The sequence below is a fragment of the Triticum aestivum genome, chromosome 2D (assembly GCF_018294505.1).
Source record: "Triticum aestivum cultivar Chinese Spring chromosome 2D, IWGSC CS RefSeq v2.1, whole genome shotgun sequence".
In the NCBI taxonomy this organism is placed as follows: Eukaryota; Viridiplantae; Streptophyta; class Magnoliopsida; order Poales; family Poaceae; genus Triticum; species Triticum aestivum.
The window spans coordinates 109,447,754-109,454,006 of NC_057799.1; the positions used below are offsets into that span (position 1 = coordinate 109,447,754).

At 42.7% G+C, this 6,253-nt stretch overlaps 1 long non-coding RNA gene across 3 annotated transcripts in view; it reads right to left on the reverse strand.

Annotated features, from left to right (window-relative positions):
* Nucleotides 1–2,805: 2,805 nt before the first annotated feature.
* LOC123048957 (uncharacterized) overlaps nucleotides 2,806–6,253 on the reverse strand; it is a 5,023-nt gene continuing 1,575 nt past the window's right edge. For 2 of the 3 annotated variants that reach the window (XR_006423411.1, XR_006423410.1), the window contains 3 exons: nucleotides 5,396–5,926; nucleotides 5,173–5,313; nucleotides 2,806–5,051 (listed from right to left, as the gene is read on the reverse strand). This is a non-coding gene — a long non-coding RNA (uncharacterized lncRNA). The remainder of the gene's footprint in view (nucleotides 5,052–5,172; nucleotides 5,314–5,395; nucleotides 5,927–6,253) is intronic. The other variant, XR_006423409.1, reaches the window with a different exon arrangement.

Genomic DNA, 6,253 nt, shown 5'->3' on the forward strand with positions numbered 1-6,253 from the left:
TTTGTATGGCAAAAGGTTACTATCTTGCCATAGATGGCTAGATTATTATTACCTTACAACCCAGGATCGTGCTCTTTTCTTCTTTCTATAAATAATTTATCACATCTCACTGCCATGTTCAGATGTTCTTGTCTAGTTCGCCATAGTGCTCCTAGAAAGCAAAGGGCATGTCAGTGGAGGCAATGTCAGAATGTCATGTTCTAGTCTACCTTGTATCGTTTTGTTGTTGTACAGAAGCATTCCTTACGTTGGATGAATCCACTATCAACTATCATTCATGGATGATTTACATTTACGTACTGCCCAAGTGACTAGCAGAATCTAACTGGTTGTGGAACCACTTTGTTTTGTCCAGCGGTTGTGTTGATCAAAATGAAGAAGCCTGCTGCTGCTATCTGTGATGCGAACGGTGCGCTAGAGGTAACGAGTCCATTCCCCCTTTATCGTGTATTTTTACTCCTTTGTTCTGTTTCATGCGCAATACTTGGGTGTAGAGGCAGATCTTCTAGTTTTTGGAGTATAAAGGGATGGGTCAAGTATGCAACAATTACATTGATTGTAAGCAGGAATCTTTAACCGACCTTGCCTTGTATGCACTTCTTCCAGATCAACCTAGACTCCGGAAAGGGCTACATGACTCATGGGATGGCTAATGCTCTGTTTGGCAAGTGGGAGGAAGTTGCTTGTGACCTGAACGCTGCATCAAACATCGACTGCGATGATGAGATCAATGCTGTGATCAAGAAGGTAGGATATTGCTACATAGATTGTGTTCTCCATGTATGTTACACAATGCACATGCTCATGTGATCCTAGCGTTGGTGATCTTGTGGTAGGATCCTGAAATCTGGGGACACAAGGGGTGAGTTTTGGAAGGTGTGGATTAGTTTGAATGAGTGTTCAGAACATGTAAACATGCTAATGTTTCTGATTGCTAGAGGCCACTATCTGTTAAGACATGAAAGTATTACGCTTGTTAGGGCAGAGCTGTTTTGTATCTCCGTATTTTCTGCTTTATGGTTGCGTGTAGGGTTGCTTTAGTCTATTTTATGCTCTACATGTTAATCACTTTATTTTTAATATGAGGTATTGTCTGGTTGCCTTTTTAACAAGGCAATAACCGTTGGTATATAGCCTGTTATGAAGTTGTTCATGGAGACTGCACTAATATTTTTAAATTCCAATTGATGTTGATAGACCAGTCTACGGTTCTACTGTATCTATGTGTACATTATGAGTTTCTGAAGCAACCCTGTCCCTTCTAAGTATACATCATGAGTTTCTCAAGCAACCATATCCCTTATAAGTAATATAAATTTTATGTTTCTGTAACAAAGTCTTAAGTAGTTAATAATCTCTGACTTGTTTTGGCGGTTACCATGTTCAGCTGCGTCGTAACCTCCATGTCTGGCTACTATGGCTCGACTCATTACCTCCTCAACCGTGGCGGTGGTGGCCTCCCCTTCATGGGTTTTGTTAGTCCCCGACCTCTCCTCTCCTCTCTCTCTCTCTCCATGTGCCTGGAGATGCCCCGACCATTGAGCCTTGGCCGGTTGTGGTTCTAGCCATCGAGCCAATGATTGAGGGTTCAGTTATGTGGTCATGCAACATGTGGTGGTGGTCCTCCGGCCAACACAATATTGTGATTGCGATGATCTTGTCACTGAAATTGCTCCCTGGTTAGGCACTTGCGCTACTTGTACATGCTAGCAATTTGTCTAGGTCATGCTTCACTTAAAAGGTGGGATGGCATGAGTGTATCAACTCGAAGGGAGATAATGGCATGGCATATCAACTAGGCCTTCCTGCTTTTCAGCTATGCTTTGCAAGAGAGTTATGTTAATCATACTGTGATTATGTCACTCGCCTTATATTTGTGACTTGTGTAATTGATTTGACACATGTATCATGGTAGTTGAATTTATCCATTTACAAACTGCATCTGAATTAACTTATTCCTTTTTTTAGTCATCCTCTTGTATACGCGTTACTAAATGCATTCTCCTTAGCTAAGTAGATTTAACCATACTACTAAATTGGATTGTTAACTAAATCATTCTGTAAGAAACTTACACGTGTTTTTGCGAAGAATCCAAGAGATTTTTTTTGTGAGTAAAATTAGATCTTCTAGTTTTAGTTAGTCAATTCACTGTCAGCAGAGAGTATTTTAAGTTTGAAGATAACCACCATGACTTGATATTTGTAACCTGACTACTACTCCTTTCCAATTTTTTATAGTGGCTCGAGCACAAACTCAGACCTGCAGCTCTCCATGGCACGACATGGTGGTTGCTATCTCGGTCTCTAGCAAGGTATTCGAGTTGACGAGTCGTCCTTGGTTAGCGGCTCATGACGAGTCCAGCCTGGTCGGTGATGTCTACTATACAACTTTATTCTTACTAGTAAGTGTGCACGTGCAACGCACGTATTATCATGTGAAAAATTATCATCATTCGTTCTAGAAAATAATGAACAAAAATATAGTGTGCTAACACAAGAGAGGCAATATAGACGTTTAACAATGTTGTGATACAAGAAATGTCGCTTGGACTAAAAATGAGTGAACATATTTGTCATCAATCATGAGTAAACCGGCAATGTTCAAGGGAAAATTTCAAAGAAGTATATCATGAGTTTCTATTTTTCTTGACCAAATAATTTTCTAATCCTTGCCAACAATGATTGACAAGTGGTATAGACATATTATCTTATTGTGATTAACAAGTCATGTGAATATAATTATACATTGGTATTATGATTTTTTTCAAAAATAGAAGGCATAACCATGAAGAAATCGATGCACAACAATAAGTATTTCTAATGGACACCACCAGTTCACACACATAAATGATATACATGTTTAGAAACATAACAAAAATGAACATGACTGTACTGAGTAATCATGCACGCAGGCATGGCACAGAGGGAATACAAATGATCCCTTCATCTCTAAAGAAAAGGGGGAATGTCCAAATCAGTTCTGGAACACATAGTCATGGGGTACAAATGTTGAACCTACTGGCAAAACTTGTGCCTGTCTGCTGAGCACATCATTCATTATATTCGACTCCATTCTCTTAGAACAAATCTAGAAGAATGGAAACACAAACCAACTCATGCACACAAAAAAGCTCATTGCCTCTCAACGCTATTCGTATGGATGTTCTTTTTCAAAAAAGTCCATTTTACTACACTGAAGAAAATTGGTGGTTCACATAACCCCCTGATCTTTATTTCTGTTCCTTTTACCCCCTGAACAATTTCATACCGGAAAAAAATCAGTCCCTGGGTGGTTTTACTTCACTGGTTGCTGACGTGGCAATGGTCAATGGCCGGTTTTGACCTGCGGGTGAGTCTCCCTCATCAAGCTGGGTTGAGACAGAGGAGCTCCTCCCGAGCCTCCCCTCATAGCTGCCTCCTTCCCGAGCACCACGCCCGACCCTGCCGCCTCTAGATGATGCCGGCGACCGCCGGAGTTCCAAGCTGCCGCCCTGCTTCTCCTTTCTCCCATCTCTTTCCTCTCCCTTCTCTCTTCTCCCGGCTCACGTATAGGTCAACCGTCGCCACAAGCTCGCCGGCGGGCCGTCTTCACACCGTCGCCGAACTCCGCATCCGACCGGAACCAGACCATATGGGGCCGCTACCCCCGGATCTGGTCGCCCCCTCGGGCTCCCCCTGCACCTGCAGCGCCGCTGCCGCTGCCCTGCTACCTCCCGTGCGAAGACAGGGACGACCATGCCTGGGGGTTGAGCCGCCGCCGCCACAAGCTCACCGTCGTGTCGTCTTCACACCAATGCTAGACTCCAGACAGGCCAGAACCAGACCTAATGGGGCCGCCATCCCTGGATCTGGCCGCCCCATGCCTCCCCGTGCCGCCTGCCTCGCTGTCTCGCTACCTCCTGCGCAAGGAGAGGGACGATGATGCCCAAGAACTGGGCCACCACCACCCATTTTACGCCCAGTGCTGCTCCATCGCCAGCTGCTGCAGCACCTCCCCGCCGTTCGTGCCCTTAGCTTCGTCGTGCTCCGGCTAGCCACCGGCTAAACCTACCATTAGCACTTAGTTAATCCACCCCCAAGTCACTGCCAAGCGGGTCCCATTGCCTAATTAACCATGGGCTAATTTCCTGTTTCAGTTAAGTTAATCCTCATGGCCCCACCCGTAGGTCAAACCACCATTGACCAGCGCCACATCAGCTGGAAGTTGACACAAACCACCCATGGGGGTCTTTTGTCCGGTTTGGGATTGTTTACGGGGTGAAAAGAGCAGAAAAATAGATCAGGGGTAATGTGAACCACCAACTTTGTTCACCGTAGTAAAATGGACTTTTTTCTTCTTTTTCTTGACACCGTATTTGGAAACTCGGAGGTTGCAGTAAATTGAAAGTCTTGCAAGAGCGGGTTTGGTCAAGTCAGGCATGTAGTAGCTTCCAGTGACCTGGTTCTTGACAACATTGGCCATCTTGCGGAACTCGTTGTGCATGCAAGTGGAGAACACATAAGGCTTGGTCTACCGCGTCTTCATCTTCGTTGTCAAGAGGACCACAGTCATCTCCTTTTCAGCAGCTAGCTGCACCATCTCTTATTGTTTGACAGGTCAGAGAACAATAGGAGTGGACATTGCAGGTAAGCTTAATAGGTAAGCATAAAAGGTTCAGGCGGTATTTCCATTTCCAGTGAACTGGACAAATAAAGTAGAAATGGACAAGCTAATGCCATGTGTGAACAACCAGCATATGAAAGACCAATGTAGTACAGGAGCGGGGCATGATTTCAGTTCATACATAATTAGTGAACAAGAGGGAATCATTTTAGTTTAGAAACAATACAAATTGGCAATGGATGTCAAACTGCAAGAACATAAGAGACAGGTGAAACTATCTTACATAGTTGTGCATGTTTAGCTTAGTATGTGAAGCATTTGCCAAACGCCCAAGAAAACAATACGAAAATAGATCGAAGCACACGTACGACCGAGGCTGCGGTGGAATTTGCCAGAGATGAACGTGACCTTCGACGGACAATAGACCGTTGGAAGGACCTGATCGGACCTGAAGATGCAGAAAACCCATAATACCTTATTATTTATAATTATGACATGCCTCCGAAGTATCAAAACGTGTTTATGAACAGAAATACATTGAGATAACATGTAGATCAGGAAAAAAGTACCACTCCCTTTGAACCAACCCGATGTAGTTGGGTTCACCGGATCTTCTCCACCGACAACTTCATTGTAGTTTCTGCACAATAACACATTCTCTGAAGAAATATATTCTGCACACAACAACGGGTTCTCTGAAGAAATGTATTCTGCACAACAGATTAAAGTTTCAGCACGATAGCTCAAAAAAGATGGACATTAACAACAAGCAAGCGGGCTGAATGGAGAAACCATGTAATTCAAGTGTGCTCCCAGTTGCCAGTGTATACTGCACTGAAGAAGCTGCAACACCTACACCAACTTTTAAAAGCTGGATGGGGATCTGCCATCCAACTTCATCCAAGCAATCAAATGCTACATAAAGATATGGTAGTTGTTCAGTGAACTTGCATTAAAACTGCCATTGTTTTCCCTGTAAAGACCTTGGATCATTAGATGGCATATTAAATACTGGATTATAATAAGGTTATAAAAAAACCAAACTTGATCGGAGGCACTGGTAAGAAAGCACTCAAGGTGTTTATTTTTATTTTTAGAGAATGGCTCAAAGACTCGGATAGTGTTGGAAACTGATATAAATTCAAGCAGTATTGATTATATTAAAGCATCTTGTTTATAACCGTGCTTAGCTTTGAGTTGACTAAGGAAGTTTGTGCTTGTAAGTTTCAGGAAGAGAACTTATCTTCAGTGAACATAGATCCATGGTATTCAGCATATCACTACTCGCATCCATCCTTTGTTAAAAGACTGCCTGCACTAAGCCTGCATGGGAAAAGTTTCATACAAGGGGACAAGTTCAATTGCTAATATATAGAAATGAAATTAGTAATTCATGCTTCAAGTCGCGAGTCCCAATCAAAAAAGATTGAAGATGCCGGTCTTTCCAAGAAAAAGAATCATTGCACCAGCACCAAAATTGTAAAATTCACCATAAAAAGAGCATCAAGCAAACAACAAATTAGATCTAAACGTATTTTGATTAATACAATGGGGTTTGAGTAGCATTAACATATCGTGCAGTACTTAAATGTTTGGAATTACAGTTAAATAAATAACAAACCATTCCACTTATAAACAAGGTGAAAATGT